The sequence below is a fragment of the Schistocerca americana genome, chromosome 6 (assembly GCF_021461395.2).
Source record: "Schistocerca americana isolate TAMUIC-IGC-003095 chromosome 6, iqSchAmer2.1, whole genome shotgun sequence".
Lineage (NCBI taxonomy): Eukaryota > Metazoa > Arthropoda > Insecta > Orthoptera > Acrididae > Schistocerca > Schistocerca americana.
The window spans coordinates 196,784,764-196,809,208 of record NC_060124.1 but is presented as its reverse complement, the minus strand read 5'-3'; the positions used below and the strand labels follow the sequence as shown (position 1 = coordinate 196,809,208).

Below are 24,445 nucleotides of genomic sequence, written 5' to 3'. Positions count from 1 at the left end.
GCCGATTATACGAATCAGAGCTGATTGGTGCCGTGTACCCTGTGACACCTCGTACCATCACGTCAGGTGCTTGGTCTTTATGACGGTGACAAATGCAGTCTGGCATCGCTCGTTCCCCTCCGACCCTTTACACACAGAAATTTCGTGCTGCTGTACGTAGAACCGAGACTCTTGTGAAAAGACAGCGTTGTGCCCCTCCTGGGGTGTGTCTAACGTCATTACAACGTTTCGGACCGGAAGCCCGCATCACGCTACTAGATACTGTACGCATCTAGCTGCAGCGACAGGTAGACAGCTGACTCGGAACTCCCTGCTGAATGGAATGTGATTGTACACTGAAGAGCCAAAGAAACCGGTACACCTGCCTAATATCGTGTAGGGCCCCCCGCGAGCACGCAGAAGTGCCGCAACACGACGTGGCATGGACTCGACAAATGTCTGAGGTAGTGCTGGAGGGAATTGACACCATGAATCTTGCAGAGCTGTCAACAAATCATTAAGAGTACGAGGGGCTGGAGACCTTTTCTGAAGAGCACGTTGCAAGGCATCAATAATGTTCGTGTCTGGGGTGTTTGGTGGCCAGAGGAAACGTTTAAACTCAGAAGTGTGTTCCCGGAGCCTCTCTGTAGAAATTCTGGACGTATGGAGCGTCGTATTGTCCTGCTGGAATTGCCCAAGTCCGTCGGAATGCACAATGGATGTGAATGGATGGAGGTGATCAGAGACGATGCTTACGTACGTGTCACCTGTCAGATTCGTATCTAGACGTATCATGGATCCCATATGACTCCAACTGCATACGCCCCTTACTATTAGCCTTCAGCAGCCTGAGCAGTCCCTGCTGACATGCAGGATCCATGGATTCATAAGGTTGTCTCTGTATCTGTACACGACAATCCGCTCGATACAATTTGAAACGAAACTCGTCCGACCAGGCAACATGTTTCCAGTCATCAACAGTCCAAAGTCGGTGTTGACAGGCCCAGACGAGGCGTAAAGCTTTGTGTCGTGCAGTCATCAAAGGTACACAAGTGGGCCTTCGGCTCCGAAAGCCCATATCGATGATGTTTCATTGAATGGTTCGCACGCTGATACTTACTGATGGCCCAGCATTGAAATCTGCAGCAATTTGCGGAAGGGATGCACTTATGTCGCTGAACAATTCTCTTCAGTCGTCGTCGGTACTATTTTTGCAGGATCTTTTCCCGGCCGCAGCGATGTTTTACCGGATTCCTGATACTCACGGTACACTCCTAAAGTGGTAGTACGGGAAAATCCCCACTTCATCGCTACCTCGGAGATGCTGTGCCCCATCGCTTGGCGCCGACTATAATACCACTTTCAAACTCACTTAAATCTTGATAACCTACCATTGCAGCAGAAGTAACCGATCTAACAACTGCACCAGACACTTGTCTTATATAGGCGTTGCCGACCGCAGCCTGTTTACATATCTCTGTATTTGAATACGCATGCCTGTACCACTTTCTTTGGCGCTTCAGTGTATATCTGAGGGGAATTACTCTGAAGGGGACGAAGTTGACGTTGATAAATAAATAAAGGTTCTTTTGATCATACCTCGTAGATCGCGTAACTCCCACCTCTTTTGCTTAAGCTGAAATGCTAATTTGCATATCGAAGTATGTAGCAAACTTCAGGCAGTTTGTCATTCGTTTCTCGCCGCGCCACGGTGTCGCAATTTCAATGCATGCTTATCTTCAGTTACCAGGCGAGAAGGCGCAGTGGATAGCACATTAGACACGCAAGGAATGGTATTCAAATTACCATCCAGTCATTCAGATATAGCTTTCCCGTTGTTTACACAAAGCGATGAAGGCGAATGCTTGGATGGTTGCAAGGGCGATTTCGTTCTCCATCCTTGTGCAATCCGTGCTTGTGGTCCGCCTCGAATGACGTCGTCATTGATGAGATCTTATATTCTTCCTTTCTATTTCCTATAGTCTGTCATCTCTAGCGCCCTCTTCCACTCATTTCTGTGTGTGCAGTCTGTATCTCCAATAGAGCTGTTAACGCGCATTTTAATTTACTCAGCCTGTGTGATCCCCAAGTCTCAGTAATTTGAAGAGTATGCCAGAACATTCACCTCGCAAACTTCCAACTGTTAATGAATTTTGCAACAGTTTCCGCAAGTTGTGATGAAGTACAAATACTACCACTCCATATAAAAGGGCCACTGCAGTGGTGGCTAGCAAAGCTGCAGGCATTCCAGCATCACTCTGACTCCCACCCACCTGTTTTGTTGGTCGAGTCTCCTAGCTCAGTGTCACTTTAACCTGTATAACCTACCTGCCTACCTTCACAGCACGAGCTCCTCCTACGCCACACACCTTCTGGTGACACGTTCGTGTCCTTTGAACGTAATAACAAGCCATAGAAGACGTTGGTTGGCCAATAAATAAGTAATAAACTCGTCTGATAAATACAGACCTTATAGTTGAGGTCTTGTGTCTTCGAATTAAGTTGATATACAAAGCATCATAACTCTATTAAAGTAATATGTGTGTGACACCAATTTAACTCATGCTGTCAAAATATTCTCCCACATCAGACTACACTCATCAAACACCAGAATATTGAAATATTGCTTGGCACAGTTCCATGAAGGATTCTCCTCTCCTGTTATGTTTACATGCTCAGTCGCGACTGTTAGATTATATTAGATTAGATTTACATTAATTCCAATTGGTCCGTAGCGAGGAGGTCCTCCAGGATATAGAACACGTCAGAAAAACAATAATACAGACGAATATTTACAACTAAGACAAATAAGCTAATGTACCTTCCACAGGTCAGAATTGGAATGATCGTCTTTCTTTTTTTTTTAATGAACGCCATCTGAAAGGATCATTTTACAATTTTACAACTCTCATTTACTAAGATCGCATTAATGCACTGAATTTAAAATTTAAAAGAAATGTTTTTTATTTGTAAGATAATAAACATATAATAGAACTACTACAATACATATTTACAATGAACACATTACTGCACTGAAAGGGTGCAGAAGTTAGATTGTATATATATCAGTTGGTTCTACTGAGAAATTCATCAATGGAGTAGGAATTGGCCACCAATAAATCCTTTAGGCTTCCCTTAAACTGAATTTCTCAGTTATTGAAAATGTGTGTTCCTGAATAATGCACACCTTTTTGTACAAGAGTAAATGACTTTAAATACTTGTCAAGATTATTCTTATTTCTATTACTGATTCCATGAACTGAGCTGTTGGTTTGAAAAAGTGATATATTTTTAATTAAAAGTTTCCTTAAGGAATAAATATGTTGGGAAGCAGTAGTTAGTATCCCTAGTTCCCTAAACAGGTCTCTGCAGGATGTTCTTGAGTTCACACTGCATATAACTCTTATTGTACATTTTTGTGCCTGGAAAACTTCAGCTTGGCTTGATGAATTACCCCAAAAAATAATCTCATATGACATTAGGTAGTGAAAGTAAGTGTAGTATGCCAGCTTTTTCATTTTTATATCCCATATGTCTGACAGAATTCACAATGCAAATAGAGATTTGTTTAGATGCTTCAGCAGTTCTGTGGTGTTCCCCCCCCCCCCCCCCACTTGAATTTATTATCAAGCTGTAATACCAAGAATTTAACACTGTCCACTACTTCTATCAGCTTGTCATTATATGTTAGGCATATACTAGTGGGACACCCCTTACAAGTTCTGAACTGCATGTAGTGTGTTTCTTCAAAGTTTAGTGACAAAGAATTTGCTAGGAGACAGCGATTAATGTCCACTTGATTTGCTATTTATTGCAATGTTTGTATCATTGGCAAACAAAACAAACTTGGTATCTGGTAATGTTACTGATGAAAGGTCATTGAGATACACAAGAAAAAGTTAGGGCCCTAAGATGGAACCTTGTGGGACCCCACATGTAATTATTTCCCAGTTGAATGATGCCTGATAGCTTAATACTTGTCTCTTTCCTAATAACACCCTTTGTTTCCTGCCAGAGATATAAGATTTGAAACATTTTGCTGTATTTCCTGTTACACCATAATATTCTAATTTACCTAAAAGGATATTGTGATTTACACAGTCAAATACCTTTGACAGATCACAAAATATATCAGTTGCCTGCAATTTTTTGTCTAATAAATTAAGCACATTTTCACTGTAAGTGTAGATAACCTTCTCAGTATCAGAACCCTTCAGAATTCCAAACTGCAACTTTGATAATATGTTATTTGTGATAAGATGGTTATAAAGCCGATTGTATATTACCTTTTCTAAAATTTTTGAGAATGCTGGAAAAAGTAAAATTGTATGGAAATTTGATGCTATTTTTTTATCTCCTGTCTTAAACAGTGGCTTAACATCAGCATATTTCAACCATTCAGGAAATATTCCGCTGTTAAAGGACTGTTACTCAACTCAGAATCACATTCTTTAATTAACTTTGTTGATATTTCATCACGCCCACTAGATGTTTTTGATTTTAAAGATTTTATGATGGACATTGCCTCTGCTGGGTTAGTGGGGGTCAAATTCATATTATGAAAGTTACTTGAAATGTCTATTCAGTACTGCGAATATTATTCAGCGAGATAGACCCACTCACTATCGTCGTTGCGAGCAATGACGCAATGGCGTTGAATGTGCTTTGTTCGTCATTATCTAATCACATCTAAAGCTGGAATTATTTTCATCATAAAAATTAAACATTTATTCATCACAGAAAGTCACTTGGAACTCGGTTTTACATATTTCGCTTAGCAACATCCATTCTACATCTACATCTAGATGGATACTCTGCAAATCACACTTAATCGCCTGGTAGAGGGTTCATCGAACCACCTTCAAAATAATTCTCTATTATTCCCCTCTCGAACAGCACACGGAAGAAACGAACACCTATATCTTCCAGTGCGAGTTCTTATTTCCCTTATTTTATTGTGATGATCGTTTCTCCCCATGTAGGTCGGCGTCAACAAAATATTTTCACATTCGGAGGAGAAAGTTGGTGGTTGAAATTTCGTGCAAAGATCCCTCCGCACCGAGAAACGCCTTTGTTTTAATGAAGTCGACGCCAAATCCTGTATCATATCCACAATACTTTCTCCTCTATTTATCGACACTACAATAGGTGCTGCCCTTCTTTGACCTTTCTCAATGTACTCTGTGAATCTTATCTGTAAGCATCCCACACCACATGGTGGTACTCCAAAAGAGGACAGACAAGTGAAGTGTAGTGTAGGCAGTCTCTTTAGTAGAACTGTTGGATCTTCTAAGTGTTCTGCCAAATAAATCACAGTCTTTGGTTCGCCTTCCCCACAGCATTCTCCATATGTTCTTTCCAACGTAAGTTGTTGGCAACTGTAATTCGTAGGCATTTAGTTGAATTTACGGCCTTTAGATTTGATTGATTTATAGTGTAACCGAAGTTTATCGGATTCCTTTTACTACTTATGTAGATGACCTTCCACTTTTCATTACGAGCTTTTAGGGTCAACTGCCAATTTTCGCAACATGTAGACATCTTTTCTAAATTTGTTTTGATCTTATGATGACTTTACTAGACGATAAACGACAGCATCATCTGTAAATAACCTAAGGCGGCTGCTTATATTGTCTCCTAAATCGTTTATATAAACAAGGAACAGCAGAGGGCCTATAACACTACCTTGGCGAACGCCAGAAATCACTTCTGTTTTATTCGATTACTTTCCATCTGTTACTTCGAACTGTGACCTCTCTGACGGGAAATCACGATTCCAGTCACATAACTGAGACGATCCTCCATAAGGACGCAATTTCACAACAAGCCGCTTGTGTGGTACAGTGTCTAAAGCCTTCCGGATATCCAGAAATACGGAACCAATTCATGCGGGTAAAGAGCTAGTTGTGTCTCACAAGACCGATGTTTCCTAAATCCATGTTGACTGTGTGTCAATAGACCGTTTTCTTCGAGGTAATTCATAATGTTCGAACACAATAATGTTCCAAAATACTGCTGCATATCTACGTTGGTGACATGGGCCTCTAATTTAGTGGATTAGTCATACTACCTTTCTTGAATATTGGTGTGGCCTGTGCAGCTTTCCACTCATTGGGTGCAGCTGTTTGGTCGATCGAACGGTTGTATACGATTGTTAAGTATGGAGCTATTACATGAGCTAATGCATCAGCGTACTCTGAAATGAACCTAATTGGTGTACAGTATGGACCAGAAGACTTGCTTTTATAAAGTGATTTGAGTTGCTTCAGTACTCTGAGGATATTTACTTCTATGTTACTCATGTTGGCAGCTGTTCTTGATTCGAATTCTGGACTATTTACTTCGTCTTCTTTTGCGAAGGAATTTCGGAAGGCTGTGTTTAGTAACTCTGATTTGGCAGCACTGTCTTCGATAGTATCTCCATTGCTATCGCGCAGAGAAGGCACTGATTGTGTGTGTCTTGCCGCTAGCATACTTCACATTCGACCAGAATCTCTTTGGATTTTCTGCCAGATTTCGAGACAAAGTCTCGTTGTGAAAACTATTATAAGCATCTCGCATTGGAGTCCACGCTAAACTTCGAGCTCCTGTAAAAGATCGCCAATCTTGGGGATTTTGCGTCTGTTTAAATTTGGCATGTTTGTTTCGTTGTTTCTGGCTCGTTTTGTGTATCAAGTAGGATCAGCTACGTCGTTTGTTAATTTATTTGGTGTAAATCTCTCAATTGCTGCTGATGCTATTTTATTGAATTCAAGCCACACCTCGTCTGCACTTATAAGAAACGAGCCGGAGGTATAATTACAGAAAGCAGTACCTGTATGTTAGTAGTATTGACCCTGGCTGTTGAGACACTTGTCCCATGTGACACAAGGCGGAGAATGGCTGTCTCATAAAATTCCTGGGGTTGCGATGTGAACCAGTTCCGCACGTACAGCTGAACGTCGTCGTCCACGCGAGTGCAGGGAAGGTTATGTTGACGTTCTTCTTTGACCAAGATGGCCCCCTTCTGTTTCACTTTCTGCACCGCGGGAAAACAATGAATGCCCAGTGTTACTCGCAAACCTTGACCACCTTTCGCCAAGCGTTCAATTCAAAACGACCAGGCAATCTCACCAGCAGTGTCATTCTACTCCACGTCAATGTAAAGCCTCATACCGCCAACAAAGTCGCGCACTCCTGCGGGAATTTAAACGGGACGTTCTCGGCCAGCCTCCATGCAGTCTGGACCTCTCTTCCTCCTTGAAAAGGCTATGAGACGCAAACGATTCACCTCGGAACTTTTATGCAAATGCGCTGCTTGACAAAAAAAGTGAAACACTCTGAAGGGGAGGAGCAAACGAAATGAAACTTCACCATTTAAGAAGGTATGTGACGTTATTTCAGTGATTATAAAGTCGACTCATATCTACAAAGAGCTTGGCAGTATGAGTCCACTTATGAATGTTTCTTTGTACCTTCCTCTGGCTTGGAGGCATGCACTTTTACCTCTTCTGAGGTAAGCTGGCCCACATCTACTGTAACTGGGGCTTCATATCCCAGATACTGACACTGGAATGAATTTGACATTCGAGCTGGTCCCACGCACGTTCTATAGAGGACAAATGTGGAGATTACCTGGCGTGGGAGAACCCCAGCTTCACACAGATGCTTCATACAGACATGTGCTATGTATGGACGAGCATTGTCCTGTTGAAAAATGGCACAACAACACTTTCGCGTAAGAGGCATCACATGGGGATGCATTATGTCTGTGACATACCACTGTGCCGTTAGAGTTCCCTAAGAGACCCAGTGGCTGCCCACACCAAGACATCAGTAGTAACACAGCTGTGCCTCTCAAACATTGGATGAATTGGATCTCTCCTCATGTGTCTGCGATACTCGTCGACAATATTCATCCGGAGTAGTGCAGAACCGTTATTCATCACAAGTCTAACAAGTAAGGCCCAATTTGCACACAATAGCATGGTGCCGACACCTGGCGGCGGCGAGGCAGGACGATCATGCTGCTAATGGATCAGAACATGCCATCCTCATCAGACGAAGAGGGTGACACACTGGGTCGTTTGCAATTAGTAAATGTCCAGCAGTGAAGAAAATATTGTGTGCGTCCATTATGGTTGAACAAAGGGAAGAAATACGGCATTTTCGAAGTAATGGAAGGACTGAACATGTATTCCAACCATTTCCAGAATTTTTACACAATGTCTCAAAAGTGTTTCTATACTGTGTTGAACAAAGTGAAGGACAGCATTCACGAAAAAAGGAACGAAGGAAAAAAAGGAAAGAAGCTCGAACCTTCTGATCATTATTCCTATTTTTCATATGCATTCATTTGAATGTAAGCCTAAATATTGCAGATTTTTTGAGTGGTGTTCAACATATTAGGACACGTTTCCAAAATCCCATCATCTGCAAATATCTCTTTGCTGTAGACCCGAAATTCCTCATTACAGGGCATAGCTTCCTATCATTTGATACAGATTTTGCCCTTATGGGTTTCAAAGTAGCCTCTCAACCAGGCAACTGGATTCCTGTCATTGCCAATGCAAAGGACAACAGATTCTTTGTTTGCAAGACGGCACCGGAGGATTGCAAGGATTTTGAGCGCACTAGAACAAGGGTTGCTCAAAGGCTCATTCAGAATAACTGAGGATGTCTGGCTACACATTACAGCTGACAACCCTACTACACCAAGGCGAAGAAAAAATCGTAATATTCAGGAACCACGGATTTGTCAAAGCATTGCAAAGAAGCCAAGAGCTACTGGGATAATAAATTTGCCGCTAGATAACATTTCAATTTTCCCTATCTTGTATGATATATGTCTGGCAGTAAAAACTGCCAAGACGAAAGCCTTACTTGGCAAGTGACAGTGTATCCCGCCTGATAAACGAAATTTCTTTGAGTGAGTACCAAGTCAATAGTGGATTTGCACACCTGTCTGGCAACATGTAGTGAAAGACAGAATATGAAATGTTGATTGCACGTGTTTACTGTAGCTGAAACAGGAATAGTGTTAAAATTCTTTGTGTCTTCTGCTGCTGAGTGCGCAGATTTGTATTGCAATACACTGTGTGTTTTGATCCATGTTGTGCTTTCTCGAACTAAGCGTTCTACTTCTGCAATAAATGGTACAGAAAAAGCACAGTGTTTCAGCAACGTAATATTGTAACTGCACAGGTTCAACATTGTCTGTCCAGGAAAATAAAAAATTGCTACTACAAAAATATAGAAAATGGATTTTTACCTCATACACAATGCTTGCATCAAGAAAGCCCAAATAGGCTTATGAAACATCCATACAGTGTACTTTAGTTATATCAATAACAAAATCCCATTTCACATTCATTACTCGCTTGAACATAATCAATTAGTTCAAAATATGTGAGCAGAAACAGTAACTGAATGAATGTTTCTTGAATGAAAGTGAATAAAAGTGTTTGTGTAGACGCGACAAATTGACATATAGACAACAGCATATAACTTAACTATGCCGCAGTCCCCCCCATGAAGCATGGACCTTGCTGTCAGTGGGGAGGCTTGCGTGCTTGAGCAATACAGATAGCCATACCGTAGGTGCAACAACGGAGGGGTATCTGTTGAGAGGCCAGACAAACGTGTGGTTCCTGAATAGGGGAGCAGCCTCTTCAGTAGTTGCAGGGGCAACAGTCTGGATGATTGACTGACCTGGCCTTGTAATACTAACCAAAACAGCCTTGCTGTGCTGGTACTGCGAACGGCTGAAAGCAAGGGGAAACTACAGCTGTAATTTTTCCCGAGGGCATGCAGTTTTACTGTATGGTTAAATGATGATTGCTTCCTCTTGGGTAAAATATTCCGGAGGTAAAATAGTCTCCCATTCGGATCTCCGGGCAGAGACTACTCAGGAGGACGTTGTTATCAGGAGAAAGAAAACTGTCGTTCTACGGATTGGAGCGTGGAATGTCAGATCCCTTAATCGGGCAGGTAGGTTAGAAAATTTAAAAAGGGAAATGGATAGGTTAAAGTTAGATATAGTGGGAATTAGTGAAGTTCGGTGGTAGAGGAACAAGACTTCTGGTCATGTGAATACACAGTTATAAATACAAAATCAAATAGGGGTAATGCAGGAGCAGGTTTAATAATGAATAAAAAATAGGAATGCGAGTAAGCTACTACAAACAGTATAGTGAACGCATTATTGTGGCCAAGATAGAAGCCCATGCCTACCACAATAGTACAAGTTTATATGCCAACTAGCTCTGCAGATGACGAAGAGATTGATGAAATGTAGGATGAGAAAAAAGAAATTATTCAGATAGTGAAGGGAGACGAAAATTTAATAGTCTTGGGTGACTGGAATTCGATAGTAGGAAAAGGAAGAGAAGGAAACATAGTAGGTGAATTTGGAATGGGGGTAAGGAATGAGAGAGGAAGCCAGCTGGTAGAGTTTTGCGCAGAGCATAACTTAATCATAGCTAACGCTTGGTTCAAGAATCAAGAAAGAAGGTTGTATACATAGAAGAAGCCTGGAGATACTGGAAGATTTCAGATAGATTATATAATAGTTAGACAGAGATTTAGGAACCAGGTTTTAAATTGTAAGACATTTCCAGGGGCATATGTGGACTCTGACCACAATTTATTGGTTATGAACTGTAGAGTAAAACTGAAGAAACTGCAAATAGGTGGGAATTTAAGGAAATGGGACCTTGATAAACTGAAAGAACCAGAGGTTGTAGAGAGTTTCAGAGAGAGCATTAGGGAACAATTGACAATAGCAGGGGAAAGAAATACGGTAGAAGAAGAATGGGTAGCTTTGAGAGATGAAATAGTGAAGGCAGCAGAGGATCAAGTAAGTAAAAAGACGAGGGGTAGTAGAAATCCTTGGGTAACAGAAGAGATATTGAATTTAATTGATGAAAGGAGAAAATACAAAAATCCAGTAAATGAAGCAGACAAAAAGGAATAGAAACGTCTCAAAAATGAGATCGACAGGAAGTGCAAAATGGCTAAGCAGGGATGACTAGAGGACAAATGTAAGGATGTAGAGGCGTATATCACTAGGGGTAAGATAGATATTGCCTACAGAAAAATTAGAGACCTTTGGAGAAAAGAGAACCACATGCATGAATATCAAGAGCTCGGATGGAAACCCAGTTCTAAGCAAAGAAGGGAAAGCAGAAAGGTGGAAGGAGTATAGAGGGTCTATTACAAGGGCGATATTCTTGAGGACAATGTTATGTAAATGGAAGAGGATGTAGATGAAGATGAAATAGGAGATATGATACTGCGTGAAGAGTGTGACAGAGCACTGAAAGGCCTAAGTCGAAACAAGGGCCCGGGAGTAGACAACATTCCATTAGAACCACTGATAGCCATGGGAGAGCCAGGCCTGACGAAACTCTGCCATCTGGTGAGCAAGATGTATGAGACAGGTGAAATACCCTCAGACTTCAAGAAGAATGTAATAATTCCAATCCCAGAGCAAGCAAGTGTTGATAGATGTGAAAATTTCTGAACTATCAGTTTAATAAGCCATGACTGCAAAATACTAAATCTAACTTTTTACAGACGAATGGAAAAACTGGTAGAAACCGGCCTCGGGGAAAATCATTTTGGATTCCGTAGAAATGTTGGAACACGTGAGGCAATACTGACCTTACGACTTATCTTAGAAAATAGATTAAGGGGAGGCAAACCTACGTTTCTAGCATTAGAGAAAGATTTTGTTAATGTTGACTGGCATACCCTCTTTCAAATTCTGAAGATGGAAGGGTTAAAATGCAAGGAGCGAACGGCTATTTACAATTTGTACAGAAACCAGATGGCAGTTATAAGAGACGAGGGGGATGAAAAGGAAGCAGTGGTTGGGAAGGGAGTGAGACAGGGTTGTAGCCTCTCTCCAATGTTATTCAATGTGTATATTGAGCAAGCAATAAAGGAAACAAAAGAAAAATTCGGAGTAGGAATTAAAATCCATGGAGAAGAAATAAAAACTTTGAGATTCGCCGATGACATTGTAATTCTGTCAGAGACAGCAAAGGACCTGGAAGAGCAGTTCAACAGAATGGACCATGTGTTGAAAGGAGTATATAAGATGAACATCAACAAAAGCAAAACTAGGATAATGGAATATAGTCGAATTAAATCTGGTGATACTGAGGGAATTAGATTAGGAAATCAGACACTTAAAGTAGTAGATGGGTTTTGCTATTTGAGGAGCAAAATAACTGATGATTATTGAAGTAGAGAGGATATAAAATGTAGACTGGCAATGGCAAGGAAAGCGTTTCTGAAGAAGAGAAATTTGTTAACATCGAGTATAGAGTTCAATGTCAGGAAGTCGATTCTGAAAGTATTTGTATGGAGCATAGCCATCTATGGAAGTGAAACGTGGACGATAAATAGTTTAAACGAGAATAGAATAGAAGCTTTCGAAATGTGGTGCTACAGAAGAATGCTGAAGATTAAATGGGTAGATCACATAACTAATGAGGAGGTATTGAATAGAAATGGGGAGAAGAGAAATTTGTGGCACAACTTGACTAGAAGACGGGATCGGTTGGTAAGACATGTTCTGAGGCATCAAGGGATCACCAATTTAGTACTGGAGGGCAGCGTGGAGGGTAAAAATCGTAGAGGGAGACCAAGAGATGAATACACTAAACAGATTCAGAAGGACGTAGGTTGCAGTAGGTACTGGGAGATGAAGAAGCTTGCACAGGATAGAGTAGCATGGAGATCTGCAGCAAACCCGTCTCTGAACTGAAGACCACAACAACAACAACATGCCACTGTATCTGTGATTGTCTATCTCTAGTTTTACATTGAAAATAACTCTTACTGCAATGGTAACTTTAAATGTGATTCTCACTGACTTCATAATCAAACACAAAATAAATACAAACTGCAAATTCGTAAAATGCACGGCCACAACGTTGAGTGTGACGCGTCGTAACTCGTCATGGCCAATCGTCAAAATATATTGCTCATTTACTCGGGATTGTAAATAGATAAAACTCTCCTGCCATACTTAAAAACAATTTCGGTACTGTATGTTAGCTACATTTCGTATGAAGAAATGTACGTCCTAAAATCTACCAAACGTTAACTGGTCAGTGACTACATTCTTCATTGCTACCTTTTCAAAATATGTCCGGTGGTATACTTGTTTGCCAAGTATCACAATAACTATGGGCGATAACGAAAATAAAGTCAGTCTACTATCAAGCTGAGATGTCAGACTGCAAGATGTGTATTTTTTTACCGAATAGTTTCCTCGAAATCGAACGAGAAAAAATGCATAGTGGAGAAAAGATGAGAATCCGATCGCAGTGATTTTTAATTTTTTACCCAAAAAGTAAAATTCTTACCGAGAAACTAACCACCGCGTCGGATGTAGCTTTAAACCATTTCGCATTTTGACACTTCGAGTGAGTGAGGATAACAGCGCGCGAGTTGAATTCCATCGCTTCGAATCGCTTCGGTGTGCTACTGGTGGCTACAAATGAGTATGAAAGCAAGTGTTTTCATGACTGTACATAGTATATAGCATAGTCTAACATTATGTTCGACTGTGGTAGTCACAGACTGTGGCTACGCTTCTGTCAAAGCTACACTTTGGTTGTCACGAACGCATCGGTAGATGTCTCTGGTGTCATTGACAAGTATCGTCGTATGCTAGCAGACTAGCAGAGCAGACGAATTACAGCAGAGGCACTTTGTAGTTTGTATGTTCAGCTGTGGCATTTATATCAATTTTGGAAACTATTGCTGTCTTTTGCTTCTTTGAAAGTGATAACCTGCCCACTTCACACCCGTTATTTGCCTAGGGGTGTGTAAGACGAAAACTTCGATGATTAAGAAGCTCCCCAAAGCAAAAGTTGGTTGTGTCAAGTATGTTGTAAATTGTGCCAAAAAATTACGGTTCAATGCTGGGAACGTAAATGTTTTCCTTTCCTTTTGAAAGCAACTGAAACAACGATTAAAAGAACAGCAGAATATGCCTGTCCCAAAATCAGACTACAGCTTGCATACGTGCTTTATTTTAAGACGTTCTTGATTTTGAAAAAGAAGTCTCGTAAAAAACTAGCTCGTAAATTTTATTTTCTTTAATTGTGACTGACGGTGAGATTAAGTCTCCTCTTAATTCTTTCTCGCATGTGTCAGTCTGTTTTTTCTTTTTTTTTTTTTTTTTTTTTTTTTTTTTTTTTTTTTTTTTTTTTTTTTTTTTTTTTTTGGCGCTTCAGTCGAACCGCGCGACCGCTAAGGTCGCAGGCTCGAATACTGCATAGGGCATGGATGTGTGTGATGTCCTTGGGTTAGTTAGGTTTAAGTAGTTCTAAGTTCTAGGGGACTGATGACCTCAGATGTAAGTCCCACAGTGCTCAGAGCCATTTGAACAAAAGTTTTGTCGACGGCAGGATTCAAGCCAAAATGATCATAATCGCAATTCTACATCTTCACCCACTACTGCAGATTACCACTATGTTGTCTCCGTTTTGTTCGCTATTGCTCTCAGCAATGGACAGACGTAACATAGAGGGCACTGGGCAGCTAGTCCGACTTGACACGCTGAACTACCACGCTCTGGCACTACCACAGTCAGACTGTGGCACTACGCCGCAGCGTTAGGGTAGGACTTGTAATTTTGTCCTTTGTTACACGCCTCCTGCGACTTTTAACGCCGATAATTCGTTATATGACATTTAATATCAATAAACTGTACATTTTCGAGAGATCCTCAATGTGCCAGTGTTTTGGAACAGCATTTATTTATAGGAAATAGGTTATAAAGTGGCTAGAATTTGCAAAACACCTAATACGATCTTGAGGAAATACAATGTGGCTTCACCCAGATGCTTCAGCCAAAATATAATTTTTGAAAGGGGAGCAGCTACAGAACTTATCATAAAGCATACGTAAATAAAGGCAAGTCTACAAACGGACGTTGTGCGGGCTATGAGGCAATGCGTCTCCGCCACGTCACCACTGTGTGATTTAGTTAATTTGTGGCTTGAAGCAGCGCACCGTCCCCGTGAGACGATCGTGTCACGCCATTTCTGTGTGAATCGGCCCTAAGCCCTCCAGCCATGGGACCTCTCCAAATGCAGCCGTTTGCGTTGTGGTGTTAACAACTGACAACATCGTGCCACTGTCACATAAAAAAAACCTCACAAATCTGGATATTGCACGATTCCAACAGCTGACCAATGAGTCCCCTTTCAAACCCTGTCAAGTGCTGATAACAGTGTCCTGCATGAGTATATGGCACTTAGTGTCCTTCACAGTGATAACTCAAGATCTGATGCTGTTCATACCACTTATATACCCTACCAAGCCAAGTAGCAACACTAAATATACCTGCCACAGAGAATTGTAACTCTAATTATTCACATACTCACTGACGGTATTTACATGTACGACGTTACGTTGACATCCAAACATGTCTTCTGTGTACTTCACTTTTTTGTCAGGCAGTGCACGTCTGTGTCAACATACAAATAACTCTGGCAGGAAAGCAAAACCAAGCAGTAATGACAGAAAGATTGAGGGCTAAGAGTAATGTGGGTATCATTGTTGTCAAAATCGAGTACAGTACTGTGAGTGAATGGAACAGGATTATTTCCAAACAAGCCACAGCACATACCAATGGCAATTGCATTGATGTTCAAATATTTTCTGTGCAATACAGAGACAAAGATAAATGGGTGTTAGAAACCAAATTAAATGCAATTACTGTTTAATGAGTCATCAGAAACCAGGGACCCCTTATACCAAAATACTCAGATAATATTCTTGAACAATTTCTGAAATGCCAATAAGAGTTCAGGTTCGCCCTGTACATTATTCATTTTTGGAGTGATATTAAAATTAAAGTAAGAGACTACTGCTGGATCTCCCTTTGTAAAGTAATGTTTGAAACAGAATTCAGAATTTCTGCTTTTTCTATGCTGCCCTCAATTTTGTTTCCAGTGTTATCCTGAGAGTCTGGATATGGTGCCACTAATAGCTTTTACATATGCTGAGAATTTATTTGAGTTTTTGAGAGGGCCTGTGATAAGACTCTGCAATGGTAGTCACTGAATACTTAACACATTGGTCTTTTGACAGCCACACACATTTCATTTAGCACCTGTCTGTGCATAGCCTTATGCTTCATTGTACACCTATTGTGAAGTAGTTCCTTTTTTTAGAAGTTCACTTACAGTGACACTTTGTCATGGATGGTCCCTCTCATCATAACCTGTTCAATTGGGTATATATATATACAGTGCTTGGTCAACTAAATTGAGCCACAGTTCCTGTAAATGCTGCTGCCCAGTGCTAAATGTTTTGAGTTTCTCCTTGAGGTATGACACCCCTGCAGCTTTATCTAGTACACTGAAAATTGGCCTTTGTACTTTGGTAATCATTACTGCTACAACTGTATCATGATCATTTTACGGGTTTAGCAGTTTCGATATCAACATCTTCACATTCACAATACATGTGACCTCCATTTAACACACAGCTGCAAAGTGAGAGAGCAAAATTTATATGCATACTTTTGGAGATGCGGCACACGTATTGAAGAGATGATAAAGAGTTTCCGTACCAAAACTCTGATTTTTCACTTTATTTGGTACAACAAATCTCACTTTAGAATGTAGCTCAACATACAGCTCATCAGGTTCTCGAAATCTTGGTTTAGTCACTCAGAAACTATTAACTATGGCACAGTCACAACAAAGTCAAAGCGATTTAGATATTTTTGTAGTGTTTCTATATGTTTTTGATCAGAAGAGCTTTTTGCATTTTATTTGATTCCTAGCTTAGATCTCATGTGACTAACTGTGGCATGTGGAAATAATTCTTGAATGTATTTTTGTCTTCAAGTTTTTAATTTTTTATGACCCTTTAATACCTCTGTATAATTTGTGTCTGAAATCAATCCACATTTTGAACCAATGTTTGTGTTGCACTCTCTTCTTATTTAATATCTGACTTAGCTCTAATGCCATGGCCTGCACAACAGCTGTGCCTACCCATGATTTTAGTTAACGCCTTACTGAAAACTATGTCTCCAGAATTCTGAGGCAGTTTGTGGAAACCGTAGTTAACAGTCACTGCAGATGAAAGTACAAGTTGTCACAACACACATGATCTTGTTGGTTTATTGGCATGTGGAAACCCAATTTTAAGGTAACTTGGGCAAGAAACGCAAAAAATAAACATTATTTATGGTTTTATGAATTTTTAAAATGTGAAAGTTTGCTGAACACTTTTGCTGTGCCTGTACTGTTTATTGTGTAGCTCCATTATCAAATTGCCTCCTGGTAGGACAAAAAAAATCTTCTTTATTAATACAAAACTCTTCATTGTCTAGTAGGTTAGTGCAAATCAACAAGAAGTCTAGACCTGCATCAATACTCCACAAGCCATCTTACAGTCTGAGGTGCAGAAAGCTTCTGTATGAGCTCGAATTCCCTGATCTCCACATTGTGATCATTTCTCAAAATGTATGTGGGAAATATTTATTCCTTGACTGTCTCTGTGAGGTGCATCTCTTCTCTTGTAACATCCACCACTGGAGTTTGAGTGTTTCTGTATAACTCTCACATGTACTGTATGGATCCCCTATCAAAAGTGCCACTCTTCTTAAGATGTTTTCTATCCATGAACCCTACCTCGTACGAGCCCCACACTGATAAGCAATATTTAAGAAATGGTTGAACAAGTACTTTGTAAACCACTTCTTTTTTGGATGAATTACTTTTAATTAGGGTTCTTCCAATGAATCTCTGCATGGCTTTTGCTTTTTGTATGACTATATTTATTCAGTGAGATAACACTGATGTAGAATTGGGGCCAGGACAGCTAAGCCTGACACAAGCACCTCGCTCGCACATGCGATATCTGGTTTCCCACGCCACATAAGCAGAGTCAGCGGCCTGCTTCTCTAACAAGGACTCTGTATGTCAGTGTTAAAACACCACTCTTTGGCACCTGTGCTTTTCAAATGGAGTAACATATAAATAGGCTAGCCACAGCAGGGAAGTCCAAGCTGCAACTGAGGATGACGACCAGCTATCTCCAGAAGATACTGTGCAGTTTAGACAATACCATCTGATTCTAAGCCCCTGAATCTTTCAAGTTATGTTTATATAGCTGTTACACTTTAGGTTAGTCTGGCCTGTTAGTCCATGATATTTTAGAGCTTGTATTGTTCTGACTGACTTATTGCCATTAGTAAATTGAACAGCAGTGTGTCTTTCCAGCTATTTAGGAGGATGGTTTGGTAAGTCTGGTAAATTTACATGAAGGAATGGAACATTTTTGTTGAGCCTTTAGGGTTGGTAAGCTTGATTATTCCAAGGACAGTACAACGAATTTTAACAACGTACAGCATACAGTTCATTGTTGACAGCCATCTGAATTGGTCAATGCATCGAGTGTGATTGAAAATGGACCAAACCCAGTTTTGTGCTGTTATTAAACATTTTCATTTGAAGGATTGGACTGCCACATAGATCAGAACTGAATTGAATGAAGCTCATGCAGACTATGCACCATCATTGAAGACCATTTACTTTTGGATTACTCTTAATGAATTTAATCGTGGTCAGACAAGCACTAAAGATGAAGTGCACTCTGGCTGTCCAGTTGATGTAACCAGAAAGGGAACCATTGACAAAATCCATGATATTCTAATGCAAGCCTGCCGAATAAAAGTTCATGAGATTGCTGAGACTGTAGGCATCTCAACTGACTGAGTGCATAATATCCTGAATGGAGAATTGGCTACAGAGAAACTGTGTCCGAAGTGGGTGCCGCGATTTCTCACAGTCAACCGAAAGTGCGTGTGGCACAACATTTCAACACAATGTCTGGTGATGTTTAACCACAATCTGCAAGAAATTTTGTGCTGATTTGTGACTGCTGCTGAAACCTGAATCCATCATTACACACCAGTGTCAAAGTAGCTGTCAAAACAATAGACAAGAGCTGGTGATAGTGCACCAAAGAAGGTAAAGACTATTTTGACAAGGAATAATCCTCACAGATTACTTGGAAAAGGGCAGATCCATAACTACACCCTATTATGCCTGAATATTAGATCATCTGAAACTTGTGTTGGATAAAAAAACCACCAAGGTCTGCACACAAAAAAATTGCTCTTCCACCAGGATAATACACCATACCACAAATGAGCAATAACAATGGTAAGAGAACATGAATTGGGCTTTGAATTGGTTTCTCATCCACCCTATTCATCAGACTTAGCCCCAAGTGACTTCTTCCCGTTCCCTAAGTCTTGCTGGAAAGAAATTTGCATCAAATGAGGAAGCGATATTTCCAGTCAATGAGTGTTTTACAGAGTTTACCAGAACCTATCTTTCTGATTATGTGAAACAAACGTTTTTTCTTGCTTTTTTTACCAGACTTATCAAACCACTCTCATATGCGCAATAATTCTTCTACACATGCATAAATCAAAGTCCCCTGCCATAGTTTCCATCTGCATGTAAAGGCTAAACTTAGGAACTACTGTACGGATTTTGATATAGTTTTCACTAAAAGACAAACTGATTCATGAGGAAGGTTTGTGTGTGTGATTTATAAATTGTTCATGCAAAAGTTAGCAACTATGATGAATTAAAGTTGCTGCCACTACGAAAACAATGCTGTTGTGATCAAGTGAAGACGGCAGAACTGCTTGTAATCACCACACATATTACGGGTGTAAAGCCGCCTGATGGCAGCACTAGGCTAGCAAAAGCTATTATTACCAAGAGGCTGGCATGAGCTACCACTGACTTTCTAAATGCCCTGTGATGCAGGGCATGTTAGATATGAAGCTGATAAGAACAGTTCTTTTGATGTACAGTTAATATATCAGGGATGTGAAGGGAAATTAAAGAGAAATTCACACCAAAAATTTAGCTCGTCCCAGATGGGTGCTGGAGTCAGGTAGCTGGCAAGTGGCTGTAGTTCACCCCAAACTCTGTTGGGGTTGGGCAGACCACAACATACTGGCACTGCTGTCATGCAGCTGGCAAGTGCAATAGTTCACGCCGAATTTCTGTTGCTGCGGGTAGGACTGGATAGCGTGGTAGCTTGCAACTTCCATCACTGCCATGATATGTCACCCCAGTCTCAAATTAAATATGGAACAGATAACATTAGCGCCTCCTAGCATGTGTTGCCTAAATTGTTTAAGTTATACTGTATGAAAGTGATTATAGTCGGTTATCTAATGTTGTTCTCTGAATCTTAACCATAACTCTACTCAGTAGCACATAAACAAAATTTTTACTATGCCAGGTAAGTCGCCCAGCCATAGATACTTAGTACTACCCATGCTAAGCCAGGATAGGTAACTAATTAAATTTATTTTTGATGAGGCAAACTTCCAGTCCGTGCAAGAAATGTTGATCTCCTGGAGGTCTTCTTTCATTTTGCTACAGTCTTCTGGCATTTCAAATTTCTTATTTAAGGCAGCAATATTCATGTACAACATTCTGACGTTATTCATCAAAGCATGTAGCCAACATAGATAGGAAACAGCTGTGACCCTATGACACTCCCTTAGGGTGGTCCCGAAGTTACTTTTTATATCTTAAGATTTCGCCTCATTAAGAACGACATGTCGAGTTATATTTATCTAATAGCAAATTCCAGATTCAATCACAAAGCTGCTCTGATGTTTCAGAAGTGTGTAACAGTTCCCTAAATGACAATGCAGAGCTGTGTGGAGTTCTTTCTGACAGTAAAAGAACACAGCATCTACCTGGGTCTCATGGATGGACAAAGACGGAGATGTTTCACAGGGTCTCTGTCTATGAAATCTACTTTTGTTGTCCAAAATGGTCATTATATATGAGCATAAAATGTATTCCTTCCTCACACAGTTCCATAATTCTATAATAGACTGGCATTAGTGAACTAGTGACACGGTCATGTGCAACTATCCAGTGGCCCTTCTTAATAATGAGAATCTCCTGTCCCTTTTACCTGTCGATTGAAGACCTGTGCCTAAGACCTACGAAAACTGCTCCTAGAAGGGGAGCAAGATCTCTCCCGTAGTGTATATAGAGCACCCAGTTATCTCACCATTTAGTTTTTTTTTTTTTTTTTTTTTTAAGTCTACAGTCACTTACCACTATAACTGATATTTTACTGATATTTTAGTATTTGTACGATGATTGAGAAGAAGAACTGTATTATGATAAAACAATTTCAGAAGACTGAATTGAGTATTTCAGCATTCTTTCCACCATCCTCTGTTTCAGTGTCAGTAAGTTCATTGAGCAACTGTGTAAATAATTTTGATCTGTTTACTGCCTCCAGAACTAACAAGAGTTTTTCAGCAGATGAGCTGTCAAAATTTTATTTTCACTATTTTACTTTCTTCTATTAATAATAAAGTCAAGGACTGAAAAGTTCTGTTAGTTACATCCAGCAGTGTTCATTGTAAAGCTGCATGACAAATGATACTTTGCAGCAAACATAACTATGTATTCAGAGTAACTATTTTCGTCGAAAAGTACCAATATAATATAGTGAATATTGTAGCAGGAGTCAAGGTGGATGGTGCAATAAAACGCCATGATACAGGTAATGGTAATGGTGCGAGTTGATTAACAGGATGGCAGGTACGTGGAACCAGGTGGATTCCACTCACATAACATAAAAGTAGAAGAGACATTCATTTATTTATTCCATCAGATACAGAGACTGTGTTGTTGCAGTCATCAGCCACGGTTGAACACCGGTCCTGGTGCTGAAATTAACATGTGGCCTTCAGAGACAGCCAACTCACAACTTTGCGATGCGGCAGAGTTACATCGTCAGCACTATAGTGGGTGAAGAAGCACAACAGCAGAGCCCTGGCAGGGGCACAGGCAGCTATTCCAGCGTCTGCAGAAGTTCGCCCTGTTGGCTAGTGCAGATGTCAGCTCAGTGCAGGGTACACTCAAGTTTGTGGAGATGAACTGAGGGGCCCAGTGTAGGCAGCAGTGACAGTGGCCTCCAGTGGTTAAGTGTGCCCACACACAAGGCAGGCCAGCAGCAGCAGAGTGTGCCTGCACAAGGCAAGCAGCAGCTCGATGGCTAGTCGGTCCCAGGTAGGGACCTCAAACCAATAAGTAGTACCCTGCAGTTGACAGAAGTCTGCCAGCAGGTGACCCACCAGCTGGAAGGCACCAGTCTAGCTCCCGGCAGCATCTGGATTTAGGTGCAACTCACAGCTCCTCAGCTAGTGGAAACAGTATCTAGTATAGCAGACTGGCTGGTGTGGAATACCTCTTGTAGCTGGCTGCAGGCAGACACACACACTGCATAGCTGAAATGGGCAGTATTTATAGTGGCATGTCTCACCCCTGCTTTGACAGGACAGCATTCTGCATCACACAGGCCTCAGTAGAGCCACACTGCAGGGCTGGGTTGTGTAGTAATGTCACCACTGCTACACTCTGGCTTGCATATGTTTGCTGCGGCTTTCTGACTTGGATGTGCAGCCACTTTTGCTACTGTATGGTCTAGTGTTGAGTCTTGCTGTGTCAGCACAGCCAACATGTAAGTTTCTTCTGTAAGAACACCTTACTGGCTCCAGTCTACCTCACTTCTCTAGCACTAATTGCATCAGCCTGCAATGACACTTCCTGTTAACTCAATTGTGAAGAAAAGAGCCTCAATGGTGCATTACTACTAACAGGCGATACAAATGATTTTGTATAACTGAGGAGACATTAGGTTTTTTTCGTCTGGAAATTATACCTCTGGTATCATTGAAATTTTAAAGTACTAGTAATGAAATGTTTTACCAAAGGTTTAGTACTCAGACTCATCGCTCATGAACGAATTTCTAACAAATTTAGCCACATACCAGGTGTGTTGATTTGACAGAGCAGTTCCTGGTAAAGTGAGTTACCCAGATTATGCTAGTAGCTGATGTTTATTGGTTGCTCGCTCTCCTACATTACCTGAAGAAAATGTTGTGGTAGTTTCTTGTTAATACACTGACCTACTAAATTTCTGTGATTAGCTTGTCTTTTCTTAAAATATAGCTTGACTTGCTCCAGGTATTTACAGAATATAATGAATGGAGGACTTAAATAATTCATTAATTATAAATGTACTGCATAGGGAATTTTTAGCACCATATTTTCCACTAATGCTCACTAGTTCATTGACCTATCTAAAATTAAGATTTGAAAGATACCTTGATAATAACTGATTTGTATTGTATTGATCTTTTGTGCCTTTTTGTGCAGTTGCAAATCACAGCCTTCACCGCTGCAATGACGGGACACGGACACCACTGCCACCACGGTCCACCCCCACCGCCGCATCACCACTGTCCCCACTGCCCGAATCACGGCCCACCACCTCACCACCACCACCATCATCATGGCCCACCACCTCACCACCAACACCATCACCACGGACCGCCACATCACCACCATGGACCACCGCCGCCACCACCACCACATCATGATCCACACCATCACCACCACCACGGACCACCACCACCGCCGCCGCATCACCACCACGGACCACCTCACCACCATCACTGAGCTTACCCTAACCTTGTCTAGTGGATACTAAATGCAAATTTTCATTCCTTCTATCCATCCTCCCTGAAATGTAGTTATATTCCATAAAAAACCTAATAGTAGGTGCTGCTAATCACACTCTAGAAAAATGTATCTGACAGTGCTGTGTAAGATTATGTAATTATTGGATCTTAAGCAAAAGCATAAAGGGAACTTTTTGTAATGCTATTTCATTTCTAAAAATATTGTGTCAGCATAATTGAAAAAAGTGCTAAAACAATCAATCACCCAAAGTTTGCTGTAAAACCAATGCAGATAACAACTAACGTTTTCAATATGTAATTCGTAAATAAACTGCTCTTCACAGTGGTTCACAAATATCGCTTGCATATACTAAGTGTTTATAATCATCAAGATTCTTACTGAAATATGATCCTTGTGCATTTGTACCAATTAAATTTGTACATACCAGCTTAACATAAAAGATTGGTACAGTGTGTATAGCACACAAGTCGTATTACCTCCTGCAATCACCAACAATGAAAATGTCAAGTTTTTGATAAAGTAATTGAGATCATGTTCCAACTTATATAATACTGTACATGGTATATGATGGTGTACAATCAATGATAATATCTTGTATGTGACTACATGCCACAATGAATTAAATTAATAATGAAAATACAATGAATAATTTAAAAAAAAATACATATGTCTCAAATGAATGACACTTCACAAAGACTACGTCTGATTCCTCCTTGCTTTTTTTTATAACACTGCATATCAAAACATTTGGAATTTGATTTGTCACAAAGAAATCAGAAGAAAAGCTTATACAAATATGGAACTGGGAACGCTCAGTGTGTGTTTTGATACATCTAGGACACATTGTTCATGACTGCTATTAGGACATTTCTAAGGAAAGCTTTTAGAGGAGAACT

The 24,445-nt window shown here is 40.5% G+C and overlaps 1 long non-coding RNA gene across 2 annotated transcripts in view; it reads left to right on the top strand.

Annotated features, from left to right (window-relative positions):
• LOC124619784 overlaps window positions 1-24,191 on the top strand; it is a 31,079-nt gene extending 6,888 nt beyond the window's left edge. For both annotated transcript variants that reach the window (XR_006980128.1, XR_006980127.1), the window contains exon 3: window positions 23,223-24,191. This is a non-coding gene — a long non-coding RNA (uncharacterized LOC124619784). The remainder of the gene's footprint in view (window positions 1-23,222) is intronic.
• Window positions 24,192-24,445: the final 254 nt, after the last annotated feature.